Below are 16,743 nucleotides of genomic sequence, written 5' to 3'. Positions count from 1 at the left end.
TGATGACCTTGATACAAATATTGCCTTGATGGTGAGAAAGACAACAAAAATGTTGAAGAAACTCAATCGAGAATGCATCAAATTTGATTCAAGGAAGAAGTTTTTATCCAGCAAGAGAAAGCCCATCTTCGAGATGGATTGCTACAATTGTGGAGAACTTGGCCATCTTGCTCATCAATGCAACAAGCCCAAGAAAAACAAATTCAAGGGCAAGAAAGATGATGAAGGTGATGATGAGAAGAAAGAAAAGAAGTTCTTCAAGAAGAAACAAGGCAAGCACAAGAGGTTTCACAAAAAGAAGAATGGGAAAGCATATATTGTTGGTGATTGGCTCACCGACATTGAATCCTCAAGCGGCTCTTCTTCAAGTGAAGAAGAAGATGATGAAAAGGTCACCGCCATCGCTAGGGATTTCTCTTGACCACCATCATCACCTTCATCCACTACACACCTATGCCTCATGGCTAAAGGTGAACTGAAGGTACAAAATGGAAATGTCATTGATGAAGATTGAGATAGTGATAGTGATGATGAATATGCTTCTCCCACTTATGATGAGTTAGCGGACTTGCTTAAAGAATACACTCAAATCATTAGAAAGTCCAAAGCTAAATGTGACAAGATAAAAGTTGAAAATGAGTTCTTAACTGCCAAGTATGACATAGTTGTTAAAGCTAGTGAGGAAATGAAGGAAGAAAACAAAACTATGTCATCCACTAAAAATGAGCTCAGGACCTCCCTTAAAGATGCTAAAGAAAAATGTGAAAAATTAATTGAAGCAAATAGGGAGCTAAAAGATAGGCTTGTCAAGATAAAAGAAGATTACACAAAAATTAAAATTGATCATGATAATCTTATTGCAAATGAGCTTTTATCTTGTGATACACATGAGGCTATTAATCATGTTGTTAAGCTTGATGTAGCAACCTCATGTGATGATTTGAGAAATGTTGATCAATCTAGTCTCCTTGATGATTTGGTTGAAAAACTTGAAGTCATGACACTAGAGAACCAGAAATTAAAGAAATACTTGACTGATGCAACCACCAAAGGAAAAACTGCAATAGAAAGCAATGATGTTAATAATGAGTTAGCATTGGACAATGAAAGGCTTAGAGAATAAATCAAGAAACTCAAGCTTGAGAAAGAACATCTTGCCACGAGTGTGCAAAGGTTCAATAAAGGTGAATACCTCCAAAATGAGCTCCTCATGAACACAGTCATGAAAATAACAAGAGTGGTATTGGATACAATTCATTTGTGCAAAATAAAGCAACAAATCAAAACAAGGCTAAGTAAAATCCTAAGCCCATAAAGTGCTATGAGTGTGGAAAAGAAGGACATTTTGCTCACAATTGCAAAGCCACACCACCAACTCCCTTGCCAAAACACTCAAGGCCTTTTGCATTCAATGCCCACTATGTGCTTAGAAAAGTTGCGAATGGGATGGTCAAAGTAACATTCTTAGGTCCACCAAGCAAGAGTAGACCTAGACAAATTTGGGTTGCAAAGTCCTTGATTGAAAAAATTATAGGACCTAAGCAAGATATAGTCCCCAAGATTGAAGCTTGATTTATTTATGCATGTAGGTGAACTATAAGACCGATGGGAGCCATTGGGTAATTGACACTGGATGCACTCAACATATGATTGTCAACCCATGGATGTTCACCTATTTAGATGAAAATGTTGATGAACAAGATAAAATCACTTTTGGGGATAATTCAAAAGGAAAAGTTCAAGGGCTTGGCAAGGTAGAAATTTTAAATGATCTTTCAATTTCAAATGTTCTCTTGGTTGCGCCATTGAGCTTCAACTTACTTTCAGTCGGTCAACTATGTGAACTTGGACTTAAATGTTTATTCACTCCGTTAGAGGTTGTTGTGCTTAAAATGGATGATGAATCAGTGATATTCAAAGGATTTAGATATAGCAACCTATATTTATTGGATTTCTCTTCTGAAGATGCTAACCTAAGGACTTGCCTCTTTACCAAAGAGTCTCTTGGATGGCTATGGCATAGAAGGCTTGCACATGTTGGAATGAGTACACTCAAGAAGATTCTAAAGAAATACATGGTTAGAGGATTGAAGGATGTTGTATTTGAAAAGGACAAGCTTTTAAGTGCATGTCAAGCTGGTAAGCAAGTTGCTAACACTCATCCTACAAAAGCTTTTATGTCAACATCAAGGCCACTAAAGCTACTTCACATGGATTTATTTGGATCAACAACTTATGCTAGTGCTAGTGGCAACCTCTATTGTCTTGTTATTGTTGATGACTTTTCAAGATACACATGGGTGTTCTTCCCTCATGATAAGTCTGAGGTTGCATCAATTTTCAAGAAGTTTGCCAAGAAAGCTCAAAATGAATTTGACTGCAAAATCAAGAAAGTCAGAAGTGATAATGGAAAAGAATTTGACAACACCAACATTCATGAATGTTGTGATGAAATTGGGATCAAGCATGAAGTCTATGCAACATATACACCTCACAAAATAGAGTTGTAGAAAGAAAGAATACAACCTTGATCACTCTTGCAAGAACAATGATTGATGAGTATAACACACCGGAGAGGTTTTGGGCCGAGGCTGTCAACACTACATGTTATGCATTAAACATATTGTTTCCTCACCGGTTACTTGAGAAGACTCCCTATGAACTGCTAAATGGGAAAAAGCCAGATGTCTCGTTCTTCCGAGTGTTTGGATGCAAATGCTACATCTACAAGAAACACCATCACCTAGGGAAGTTTCAAAGACGTTTTGGGGTTTCTTACTTGGTTATTCATCAAAATCCAAAGCATGTCGAGTATTCAATCATGCCACTGGCGTGGTGGAAGAAACATATGATGTGGAATTCGATGGGACTAATGGCTCCTAAGGAGCACTTGAAAATCTTGACGATGTAGGTGATGAACCACTAAGGGAAGTTATGAAGAATATGCCAATTAGAGCTATCAAACCAAAAGAAGATGAAGATGAGGTGTAACACCCCTGGTGTTACTGTTACTAAAACTTGAGCATAACATCATGAGCATTAGCATATCATGTGTTTGTTACACCTAGAGTGCACTCACTAGGTAAAAATTTCAAAAATGTTCTACTAATATGACTTGATGTGTGGTTAACCCTAGTATAAAGTACTTAACCCTAAATCTGGGCTTATGGATACAAGGGAAGCCCAAGTATGAGAAAACCTCAAAAGATATCCTCTTGGAAGGACTTGAGTGGCATCCAAACCTAGAGTAGTAAAAACCCTGAAAAGATCCCTGGAAAACCCTAAATTGAAACCCTAGGGGGCTAAGAGTAAATTCTGTGTACTTTTGGACCTAAGTGCAAACACCAAGGTAATAGAACACCATAGATCATGGGTTTCATACATTTGAGGATTGGTAAGTCAAAAAGTGAGATCTGGGCTTATTTGCAAAAAGCCACCCCATGCCTCTCATATGCCTAAGTCCAAAATCAGATGAATGGGGCTGACTTTGGAGCTCTACATCTCAAGATTCATGAGGATTTTGCTCTTGGTCAGTATAGCAAATTTGTAGAGCTGTGTATGGAGAACAAATTTGCTTAAGTAATCAAACACTAGTGTTACACAAAAATGGGAGATAAATGAGGTTGAAAAAGCACTGTCAGTCGGCTTGATAATTATGTGCTCACTGCATCTGATTATGGTCATGGTTCAGTGTTATTGCACCGACTTGAGCACCCTGGCCTGGTCAATCCGTGAGGATTTTCGACATGGTCATTATATCAAAATGAAAGAACATTGATCAAGGTACAACTTTGATACAGATTCGTTTGCGAGCAACCACAAAAAATGGGGAGCAATATTCATTTGAATTCGGGCTAGCAGGCACACTGTTCACCGTGGTTCAGTAAACCTCATCGGGGATAAGAACGCCACCGCGGCTGAGGCTCAGACTTGCGGCCGTGGTAAAAATCCTCCGTGATGTGGCGCATGTAACCGTGAGGTGGCACAATCTGGCTAAAAGGAGTTCAGCGGACGCTCGCCGTGGCCCTGCCCGCGCAGGTGAGCTCGCCAGCGCATTGGGAGATGTTTTGAATCCCGTCCACCACCGGCCATCCCTCTATAAATTGAGCTCGAGCGCTGCTTCCTCACTGCATCACGCACCCGAGTGCTTGCGCAAACCACCCAATTTCGCCGAGGGACTCCGTTAAGCCATTGTCTCATCCTCACCGTTCTTAGCGCTACCGTGAAGGACCCCTTCGTGGGCAGCCCTCCTCGGGTCAGTATCTACCCAATTGCCACTTGTTTTAGTTTGCCTTTAGCCTCATGTTGCCCATGGTGTCGGCCAATTGAACTTTACCAAAGCCCAAAACCTAGAACACCCAATCGTTCCGTAAAACACCGCCGCAGACACCCTCTCTATTGACCCACTCTCCTATCCCCGTTCATTCCAAATTCAAACGTGTACATAGTCTCTGGTGAACCCGTGAAGCTCCCCCGAGCTTAAATTTTAGCATCACCACCGTTAGTTGTCCAGAACGCGATCACCAGGGTCATTCCTCCATCGTGACCAGGAACAAGCTCCAATTAGGGTCAAATCTTTCAAATTAAGTGAGGGTTTTTGCTCGGATAGACTTGTGCTTGATGTTTATGAGCTTGTTGCTCTCTGTCCGGGTCGCCCTCGCCGTGAAATCGCAACTCCGGCCAGGTGTTCGGCATGGTCCCGTCGTGGACCAAGAACTGTGAAGAAATAGAAGTATGGGGGGTTTTGTAATTGTCAGTGACACATAGAAACAGTGTGTGGGTACATTTCTGTTTTTTTTAATTTCTCAGGACCTTTGCGCAAAAACATTAGAGCGGGTGCGCGCGGGCGCATTTTCGCCCAGACACGGGCTGACTTGGGCCAGTTTACAGCCCAACACTGTTCATTATTTCCCTTTTTCCTTTTCTATCAGACTTAGGAAATTCTAGGAAAATGCTAAAAATATGAGACCAATTGTGTTGGACTACTAAATTTCTATAGTATTTAATAAAAATAGTTCTAGGGTTTTTAGTCCAAACCAGGAACTATTCAGTATTAAAAAGGGCTGAAACCTCTACTCCTGGAATTTTAGAAATTAATTAATAACTCCAAAAGGCACCAAACTTTTTGGATAAGCTTAAAATGATATTTAGAAAGCTTGTGTGAAGTTTGACTTGCTTTGGACAATGTTTGATACCTAAACCCCAAAACGCTAATCTTCTAAGTAGTGTCTGCCCTATGAAATAAAGTACTGGCTTTGAAGACTCTAGTTCCCTGAAGTACCGTGAAGGAAAGTTGTATTCAAGATACAACTTGATAAACCTTTTCTATTATAGCATTTTCATAAGCATTACATGAGCATTCATGGTTATATATGATTATATATAGAGAACGAGGAAGAAGTAGTGGTGGAAGGAGTTGCATCACCACCACCTGAAGACCCACCTGCCGGGAACTGCTTTTATTTCGATATTTGTGGAGCAGAGTCCGACTCTCCTACAACTCAAGGCAAGCCCCAGTGCATTTGCCACCTCCTTGCTATTTTAAAATCTTTATCACTTGCTTGATGCATTAGGTGATAGGAGTTGGATGCTAAACCAATTGATGCATTTCCTTTCTTGGAACTGTTTACCATTCCTTGATTACCTATTTTTGAAAAGAATTTTATGATGCTTAGCCTTGCTTTAGCAAACAAAAATGTTTTGTTTTAAAACAAAGGTGATGGTTCAGTGGATGGGAATGTTTTCAAAAATAAAACTTGATGGTGGATCCATCATGGCCATGATGGGTTCAACGTCGGAAAAGATGTACCTCTGACAGGTACCAAACTTTGGGGTTGAAATGATAAAGCTGAGACCGGGTGGGTGACTTGCACGAGAAGAAAATCTCGGTGTAGTGACTCCGTTTGAGTCGATTAAGGACCATCTCGATGTAGGCCTGATGATCGAGGACCCTTTAACTGGTCACATGCCTCGTCATGGGTAAGCTTTGCCTTGGGCAGACTAATACCAGAATAGGACAACACGCAATGGGAATGGAGAGATGGCGAGAGTAGCATGTACCCTCTGTGGCAAGAGGTTGTACGATGGTGTATCTCAGTTGGCGTGAACCCGATCTGGTCTTAAGAACCCTGGTGGCGAGTTGACATATGCAAGGGTTAAGTGCTACATATGTCGTGTGATTGGAGATCCTCAGTTGAGTATTAATCGATTCGGATCGCCGTTACTTCTTGGACATGAAGTCTTGGTCACTGACTTACACGTAGCATTCCAGTGAACTTAAAGGGATGATAAAAGATGGCTAGTATAGGCCAAGTGCTTGAACTATGGTAGAGAGAACTCTAGATTCAGGTAATGACTTAACTTACTAATAAAACTAGATTTTTAAGGATCCACTATTAGTAAGCATTTCTGCAAACAGAGTCTTTGATAATTAAATAGTCTTACCTTGATTTCCCTCAAGCCAGTATATCCATGAGAGTCTTTTATTTTGACAGGTAAGACTTGTAAAAGTACACTTCGTACTCTGGGTTTTTGAACCCATGTTGTTGTAGGTGAGGAAGCAGCAAACTTTTGTTGCTTTTTCTCTAAGGTGGTGCCAAAGGAGGAATCTCAAGAGTGAAGCCTCGGGAGGATGTTGTCCTCCTTTTAAAAACATTATACTTTTAAGTGGGAGGGGTTTTTGCCTCCCGAGTTTGTAATAATAATACTTATGCACTCATATACCGCTGGTCTGTAATAATAACACTCTTTCTATATTTGAATGTAAATTAAGTTGAAGTTACTGTAAATGCTTCCGCTTATTCGTTCCTCCGATGTGTTGTAATATTTGTGTGACGGGTGAAACACTCTTGGGCAAAGAAAGGATACAGATACCAAACTTGTCGAGTAATTAGAATCATGTACAACACATATGCCCGAGGTCCGTTGGACAAGGACAACTATAGGTGGGCCTAATGACTTAGGAGGTTCCGTCACAACTAGTATCGGAGCCAACACTACAACACATGTGACCTTCTATGACATTTAGATTGTGTCACAAACAATGGTATTTTTGTCATAGCATAAGTGTTTGTGACGACTTTATGACAAAAACATTGTTGTCATAGAAGTGTCGTGTTAAAGCAACTTCTGTGACGAACGATTAAGAAACGTCATAGGTTGAATGACGATCATCGTTTTCGTCATTAAATCTATGACGCTCCAAATCATCATAAATAAGGCGAAAACGTCATTAAGTGTAGCAATCGATCGGTTGCCACGTGGCTAATGACGTGGAGATATGACATGGCAAGTGACGTGTCAAAGTTTTATGACAGATATATTCGTCATAAATACGTTTACGTGGATGCTGATGTGGCCATAACTTTATGACAATAAATTTCGTCATAAAATGGATGATGTGGCAGATGACATGTCAAATAAACTATGACGGAATTTATTGTCACAAAAACACTTGTGTGGCAGATGGCGTGACAATCATATTATGATATTTTGATTCATTACTAAATATATTGAGGCCCACAACCATCCAAAACATAATGCATATATTTCACAATCATACAAAGTGACAACTTTTTTCAACATCCACATATATTTCAAACATAATACGTCCAACACATAAAAGAACATGATTCATAATCCTTCAACCTAACAAGTACTAAGAGAACACATAATATCCAGAAGTTGCAATTCCATACAGCAAGCATAAGGATAAAAACAGCTACAAAGTTCCGTGAGATGGATCTTCGGGATGGTTGATACCAACACCTTGGCAAGCATACTTAAGGAGCCATCTAACTACGATTGATGCTTATTATTTGTCGAAGCAGATTGGTATTTTCTGCTAAGGACTTCTTCAAATCCGCAATTTCAGTTGATTGATTAGCAATGGTTGCCTCGGATGCTTGTGACTTGGCCTTAAGTGTTTCCATTTCTTCGCGAAGTCCATCTTTGTCTTGTCTCTCAGTGTCGAATTGAGACTGAATCTCTGGCATCCTTGCTGAAACTGTCCCAGTGTTGCTTCTCTTGGAGGACGCAAGACCAGCATTGCGAAGAAATTTACTTGAATCCGGCAGGACATTGGAAACAACTGCTATAGAAGACTTTGCGCACTCTCCATCTCCAACTGGTGCTGCCACCATTGCTTCCATATCACCCTAGCATAAAGATTAAAACGTAATATAGTGTATTGCATGTTCAGGAGTCATAACAAACAGAAAAACAAGTACTCACTATAGCTTTCTGAACGGCTTCACTAAATCCTTTCTTCTTGCTGCAATGCATCTCCTTAAAAAGATCAATTGCACTAGGTTCAACATCTTTATATTTTTCTTGCCTCTAAAATGATGTCAAATAAATTGTGTCAGTATGGAGATCAAAACATATAAGCTAATAATTCATCACTTGAAAAAGCATGTCACCTTTCTACTTGCCCCAGAACAAGGAAAAGACAATTGAGGGCATTCAACAAGGTTTTATCATGGGTTATTAAATGATATAAACAATATACATCAGCTAATACAAATATCTTACAAGTATTTGGCTGCAGCAACAAATAATACACATATCATATAGCTAATACAAATGACTGCAGTAGTTGTGTAGGTTTGCTATAGCTACAATGCTCGTATTTGGCATGTTTTAGCAGCAACAACTAATACAAATATCTTACAGCTAACACAAATGGCTGCAGCATGAAGAGCTGGCCTATTGTTGCTGCAGTGCTGGTTAGTATGTTGACTACAATAGGTAATACAAATGACTGCATGAACCAAATTTGATGCATACATAACATAATTAGTTTCTTACCACTACATAAGCTTTTGCAATGTATGATTGAGATCCTGTGCACTGTGCAAACTGCACTTTCTCACGATTAAGTTTGTTCTTAACACAATTGTTCTGTATGGAAAACACAACCGTTAGGTAGAGAAATAGAGATAACTAGAAGCAAAGCGCGACACAGCTCCCATGTGGCTGCGTATAGGGCACAAGACATCAGCAGCAGGCATAACAATTTTTGTATCAAAATATGCAGGCTCATGTTACAAGATTGTTTAGTTTGAAATATTAAATGCAGAAACCAAGACAAAAAGCATTTGATAGTGAAAAAAAAATTCTCAACAAATCAAGTGCAAAGGAAAATGGTTAACTCATCCATTTAATTAAAGCACAAATGCTTTACTATATTGTCATCACAAAGGCTGAAAGGGAATGACATCTTTTTCATGTGTCCTTCAACTTATCGATATTTTTTCATAGTTTAGCACATGAGATTATTAGTGAACAAAAAGCATTTTCCCCTCAAATGCAGCAAACACAACGCCTATCACAGGATTGGATTTACTGCCTACACAATATCGTGGATATGGCATTTACTCCCAAAAGATAGTACATGGATACATTTTACTAATTTTATAGAAAGAAATAGTACACATCAATTGTAACAGCATGAACAATATATTAGCTTGAGATTATGCTATTTTGCTCTATCCTAAGGACTAAGGTGCCATTCCTATGAGCCAAGTGAAGCAGCATTTCAGATGCTCCACGGTGCCATTTTTCTGGCCAGCACTAGCACTATCAAAGAAGTGCTTGCTATTAATCAGAAGACTGAGATTTCCTTAAGTTATAGTCGTTTTGCCATGACATATGTTTAGATCTTAAGAAATGGTAAAAAAGAAGATGGGTCTAATCTAGAAGAATTATAGCTTGAACAACTTCCCATTATTCCAAATATTGGAAGAATTATAATGAAGGTCTAATCTGGTTTATTCAAAATATACATGTGTCCTGACTTAAATAGTATTTGCTAGGTAATATTACCATGGCTAGAAATACTAATCTTATAAGTGAGAAGGATCAAATAAATAATATTTATGAAGTTATTGACTCAGATTTTTAACAAATATATTGAACGGAAATACGGTGAACATATTATCACCAGATATGTATGTAGCTTATTTGATCGTGATATCATCAAAAATATCTTTATGCCTATTATGTAGGGTAAATCCAAATTTAGCACAACTATTGATCTGATGGGAAAGATGGAATGGTATATGGTAGTATAAGAATTAATAAGTATTACCAAAGAATGTTACAATTTCTGGGAATCTGAATATAAAGATATGAAGCGGAGCTCGATCTCAAATACCTTGTGGTTTGGGGTAGACCACAATTGTACCAACTCCCTCCATTGATCATCAGTCATACATGAAATGGGCGATGTAGTCCTCACTTGATTTGTAGGAACTCTAGTGAAGTACTTTTTTTCAGCCTATACCTCAATTGGCGTTGTCCACCTTTTAGCATATCAACACACGCATCTTTGAGTGCCCTACTGTTAACATCCATGGTGAATTGACCCTAGCAAAGAAGTGGTGTCTTTAGGATACTCGATTGAAAACGACAATGAACTGTAATTGAACAAATGAAGGAAAAAATTGACTTACAGCAAGCTTGCCAATGTAGTCTATAATTTTACCCTCATTCTCTTTCTTCTTGTACTCCTTCCAGTGCGAAAATACTGGAATATGTTGCCTCAGTACGATCCCACCCTCTGATGCAAACTTTGCAGCTTGAATAGGTGGCTCTGGCCTTCGCTTCCCATCAGAGATTTGGATTGGAATCTTAAAGCCTAACCCTCTGCTCAAGGATTCAAGTTGTTTGCCCCTACTTCTTTGCCTTGGTACAATTCTGGTGATTAACATCATAACAGGCAAAAAGATATTAAATTATGAAACTAGCAAAAAAATCTTGTGAATGACAAAGATCGGATGGGTTCTGAAGCATGTGTGCATTTTCCTTAGACAGAGCGGAACATATAATAATTTCTGGACAAATATACAACTTCATTACTCTAGCCTTGTTCTATGTTTGACAACTCAATAATCAAAAACCAAGTATTAGTTGCATCTGTTACCTACATAGGCATTCTAGAATTGAAAAGTTGCGTATACAAGACCTATTACCTACATAGGCACTCTGTTACATGAAGATCTTTGTACTTAGGCTTTTTAACAATATTATAGATAACTACTACAGATCATGAGATTGACAGAATAATTTATTTGAGAAATTGTAGATTATTTGATACACTAATAAATGCATTGAATAACAATAAAATAGAAACTATATATATATAAATCACTTGCCTTCATCTATGATGTGGTCATTGACCTCATCTTGTATAGGAGAGCTAGGTTGTGCAACATCAGTCATGACTTGGGTGTAATCTTGCTCAGTGGCAACACATGAAGTAAACTGTGTTGGAGCAGTCAAGTTTTGGAGGGATTCTTGGTTTGTGGTGGCTCTTGAACCGGTATGTGTAGTAGTAGTTAGGCTTAGAGAAGATTGTTGGTTTATGGCAGCACTCCTTTGCCTCGTGAATCTAATTTGTTGCCCATGAACATCAGGGGCCACAACCCTTTTAGATCCTCGTGTTCCTTGTGTAGGTTTGTCAGCAACATCAGTAGAGTTATGGCTACATACACCTTTTGCAACATGGGAATCCTGTAGGAATAACACAATAATCATGTGCATATCAATTTGTTTGCAAATGCAAGTGTAATGATATATTTATATATAACATGAGGAAACAAATAGACGAATTACAAACTTGCTTACCTCCTCTTTCTTGGAGTCATTGCTCTCCTCGCCATCAAACAAAGACCCAGATTCCTCTAGACCATCATTTTTTCTCCTTACTCTTGTACCAGTCATCAGCGTGCGTAACTGATTAATCCCAAGCCTTTGGAACATCTGATTATTCCTCATCACATTTGCTGCCCTCTGTTTCTCATATTCGGTAGGAGTGAATTATGTATATTGATGACATGATTTCATAAATAATAAATCACAGAAAAACCAGAAAAGAGATATGCGTGTACTAACCCATAGAAGCACAGTAGCAAAAAAGAAAAACTCTAAAAACATTACAGAAGAAGTAATGAATCCAAATTTGAAAATGGATGGAATAAGCCCTACATATTTTATTAGTAACATATACTATACAGAAATATCTTTGGTCTGTTATTATTACTAGTGGCAAGGCAACAACTATTCGTTGACAACTTGACATTTGAAGCGTTTACAAAAAGAACTGGCATGAATGGAAAATTTATGGTTGCTGGTATGTACAATACAAAACAAAGAAACCACATTTAAACTAGGTAAAAAATCTTGAAGGGATGCACTTAATAACATTAGGTTTCTTGTTGGTTTTTCATTAAAAAAATCTTTGGCAATGTAATAATTGGGTTTGCAGTGTAATAAGTGGGTTTGCAAACCTTGCTAGCCGATCAAGTATAATAGAATCTCAACTAGACTTACAAACATTATGCGCTAAATTGAAAGCAATAAATACATGTCATTTAGACCCAGCGATCCCATCATACAAAATAGATCATAAAAACTACAAATGCTGAAGGAGTAAAGGATGATAAAAAGTGAGGCTCTGATGAATAATCTAATGTTGTAATGTACATAGAAATACTGCAAACATAAAGCATGCCATCAGGTGCACTTTTATGGCTGCAAATCTGTAAGGTAGACTTCGCCACAATTGACATATTGCATCACACAAACAAGGAGCAAATCTCACAGCCGCTTCCTCCTCTTCCTTGCAGAATCGAATCGTACATGGCCTGTAGAAGATCTTAGGGATTTGATTTACCGTTTTCTATTTCTGATTTTTGCTGAAGAAAAAATCATGTCTTTGTGGTGTTCCTTGAGCGATGTGTTGGGTTTTTTATGCCTTCTAGATGGAGGAGGGAGCACGGGCAGAGGAAGTGCCGGTGCAACAGTGTGCATTACCAAATGCCCCAGATACTGCATTTATTTCAATAAATAGTAACTCCACGCTACATACATGCGAAACATTTAAAAAGAAAACATCATTTCTCATAATAAAAAATATCCTAAATAGGTGTAGTTGGCATATCTTCAGTAGCACCTGTTCGTTTAGTATGCTTGCTTGCCGTGAGTCTAACTAGATAGCTTGCTAGGTGATCTATTTTGAACTGCATCCTTTGCGTGGTGTTCCTTTCTTTTGGTCTATAGCGCTGAGTGTGCTGTTGACAATGACCCAAAATGAACTTGTGGAGCTATGCACTTGCTTTTGGACTTAGTAGACTTGGTTGCTGCACTGTTATTTTGGAGAGGTTAGATTTTTCATTCATCAAGCTACGGATTTTGAGAGGCTTTCAAACGTCAATTCATCTTCAGCAACATTTCTCCGTCCCGGATAGTGATGATCCATCTAAACAATTTTTCTTTTTCGTAAAAGGAAACACTTGAGGGAATCTGAATGGTGAAATATATAGACACTTAGTCTGAGATTCTTCATTGTTTGATGTTTTCCAGATTTTCAGTTATACTAAATGATGATGCAAGGTTGGATTTTGGATCAACTTATACAACACGCTGATGATGCACATACATGGTTTTGAAAACTTTAGTTCTTATTAGGGTGCTAACTGAATGGCAAACACTTTATGCCAAGGCCACGAGTTGAGGATCCAGGTTGATTCTTTATGGTTTTATTAAATAGCATGCTTTTTGTGTTGATGAATTATCACAGCCCAAAAAATGGAAATGAATGACCGATTAGTGTGTATAAAATCAAGCATAAGTTCTCCTTCCATCATCAGATGGTGAATATCAGTAAGTTCTTATGCTATTATTCTGAGTTAATTATTGTATAAATATCCATGAATAAGTTCTTCATAACCGGCTGCCTGGTGTGGATACAGATAGACAGGAATCCGATGAACCACCATCAGTATATATCTTCATCAACAGCAGCATGTGTCACCTTGCTTCTATAGAGAAGTATGTGGTATGTCTACAATATGTTTCATTTGTTGGTGATGTGCTTGTATGTGTCATATGCATAGTCAGTTGATTCTGTCTTCGTGCTTTTGCTAATTTTAGGAAAATTTTGCCACATTTGTTCCAGTCCTTCTATTCAATCTTGAACTAGATACATTCCGGTATGTCTCATATATCCCAAACCATTGCCTATTTATGAGGCAGTGGCTTATGCAATTCACGATACAATTCTACCAGGGGCTTATGGGGTTTCCCCAAAAGGTTTGCACTACCGGTTTCTTTCTTAGTTCATCCCAGTATTTTATATCAGACGACATGACTATTACAAGGTATTCATTTGTCTTATTTTTATCCCATCTAGACACATGTTTATGTTTATTACTTCTTATACCATCTGTGACTACTTTCTCTTCTCAACCGTGTAGACAATCATAGTTGATCCATACATAGTGAATTACAGTGGAGTTGTATTCTGCCAATAGTAATGTAAATATTGGAGAGGTTTATTTGGATTTCTTCACTTGAAAAGATTATAGTGCTGGGCATGGAATAGAAGATCAAACTAAATAATTATGCGAAGTCATTTGGTTGGTAATGTCATCCCTATTTATCAGCACCGACAACTACTGATCTACTGAATTACTGTTTGTAAAGGCCCCGTCATGCTGAAGCAAGCTGATGGTTCATATGCATGTTTCGTAGATAGTGAAGCTTGGTTCACTTTGGGACAGGTCATACCATAAGCTACTTGAATACATTTGCTCTACCTTTTTTCTACTCGCTTATGTGTTTGTGGGGAAAAGATACTAAGCTCCCTTGAATTTCTAAGAAGAGGATACAAGGTTCATCTCATCCTAACTAAAAAGTTGGTTGTAGCTTCAAAGCGTCTACTTGCATAAATTACATTTCACTATAGCACATAATGGAGACATCACGAGTTACAATAATTGAGTTTCTATGTTGCAGAATCGTCGAGTTACAATAATCAAAAGTATGTTTCTCTGGTAAGTTGTAAATTAATCTGCTACAGACACAACCATAAATAATAAATCTGATACAAACACATCTAAAAAACAGAAATCTGCTACAGATGCAGCCATAAATCAAAAATATGCAACAGACACATCCAAAAATCTGCTACAGACGCAGTTTTGGTCGATGAGATAGAAAAGGGAGGAGACTTACTGAGTTGAGTTGTCGAATCCGAGATTGTTTGTAATTTACCTGCTGGTGATTCCCTTGTGCATCATAGTCCCTTCCTCCCTGGAGGCATCTTCGTTTTTGGATAGAGAAGCTGAAGGATTGGGAGGCTACGAAGCCTCCTGTGCCAAGGATGAGGAGGTAATTAGTCAGGGAAGTTGGGAAGAAATAAGCCAATTGATTTGCTACAGGTGATGGGAGCAAACACCGCCAGCCGCGCGTGTGGGGGTGGGGCTGCGGCCAGGCAGCCGCCGCCGCTGGACGTGACTGCCGCCGCCGCCGCTGGACGTGACTGCCTCCGCCTAGAGTACTGGACACGACTCAGGTCAGGGGTTCGCTGTTCTGGATCAGGAGTCAGGGCTGTCGGGTGGTAGCTGGGATGGGGATTGGGTGATTGGTGAAGGGATTATGAATTAGATAATAGGTGGTTACCAAATGTGGCGCGGCAGGAAAGTGAAAAAAAAATGCCGCCAAATCCCACGGATAAGATCAAAATTAACAAAATGACATGATTATAGAACTCACTATTGGAGTAAAACAAATTTGTTGGATCCTAAATAAATTAAACCAGGTCCTATTTTACCTTTTAGGACCTATTTTTAGGACTCTTTCTTGGAGATGCTCTAATGTAATAAAAAACCAATTGAACAACTTCACATAATTGACGGATACCCACGGGCGAGAGGTATATCTCGTACCTAACTTATTTTATCATGGGGCACTAATGCGTGAGACTCGTGGGTTAAATTTTGTGCCCAAACCCAACGCGTCGGATATCCAACGGATACGTGAACCCACGTGTAAAAGTGTCATCCCTAGTCACGCTCGCACTCGACGACGACCTTCTCGTAGGCACGTGCATTAGTGCCAGGAAGAGACGCATGGCGTGCAAGTGGGCTAACTCGATGGCACGAGATCGACAACGCTTTAGGCCACGCGGAGCCTGATGGTGAAGCGCGCGGACTATGATGTCATCGAGGACAAAGGGCTTGCGTCGGTGGTGGCGAGCCTATCGTTTACTTGAACTCTGAAAGACGATATATTGTATTTACCTATATAGTACCTTACACACGCCTTCACAAGAGTTGTGGCGAAGCTTATCACCGCCCACGTTGACGTGGTGTCAGGGGGGCTTCCACAATGAGGCCTGAGGTCGTGCTCGCACTTAATGTCGACCTTCTCGTAGGCATGGGCATTGCTGCCATCTTCGAAGAGCAGCATGTGTGCAAGTGGGCTATGAGGTCGTCGAGGACGGAGGGGCTTGCGTCGGTGGTGGCGAGCTTATCGTTTACCGGAACTGTACATGACAAGACACTGTATTTACCTATAGTAGTACCTTATGCACGCCTTCACACGTGCTGTGGGCCAACTCGCTGGCACGAGATTGACAATGCTAGCTTTAAGCCAAACGGAGCGATGCCCGATGGTGACGCGCGTTGACTGTGAGGTCGTCGATGATGGAGGGGCTTGCGTCGGTGGCGGCGAGCTTATAGTTTACCTAAACTCTACAAGACATGGCATTATATTTACCTATAGTAGTACTTTACACACGCCTTCACGCTGGTGTAGACCATGCGCATCTACGAGCAAATATGTCCACATCGTCGTTCCCCATCTGGATGCTGCTAACTTGTCCTTCGGGCGCCGGTTGAATGATGCGCTTATTCAGTTAACCACTTTTATAGGAACTATCTTCCTCTTCCAAAGTTC

General features: G+C 39.5%; 1 long non-coding RNA gene and 1 pseudogene across 1 annotated transcript; one reads left to right on the top strand and one right to left on the bottom strand.

The window, feature by feature from the left end:
* Nucleotides 1–7,793: 7,793 nt before the first annotated feature.
* Nucleotides 7,794–15,106, bottom strand: LOC103644823 (uncharacterized; annotated as a pseudogene).
* Nucleotides 13,546–13,997, top strand: LOC103637713 (uncharacterized). The gene is made up of 3 exons (XR_558299.2): nucleotides 13,546–13,665; nucleotides 13,755–13,840; nucleotides 13,936–13,997. It is a non-coding gene; the product is annotated as an uncharacterized lncRNA (long non-coding RNA).
* Nucleotides 15,107–16,743: the final 1,637 nt, after the last annotated feature.

This window comes from Zea mays, chromosome 1 (assembly GCF_902167145.1).
Source record: "Zea mays cultivar B73 chromosome 1, Zm-B73-REFERENCE-NAM-5.0, whole genome shotgun sequence".
Classification (NCBI taxonomy): Eukaryota; Viridiplantae; Streptophyta; class Magnoliopsida; order Poales; family Poaceae; genus Zea; species Zea mays.
Note: the sequence above shows the minus strand (reverse complement) of the source record. Positions and strands in the feature narration are given on the sequence as shown.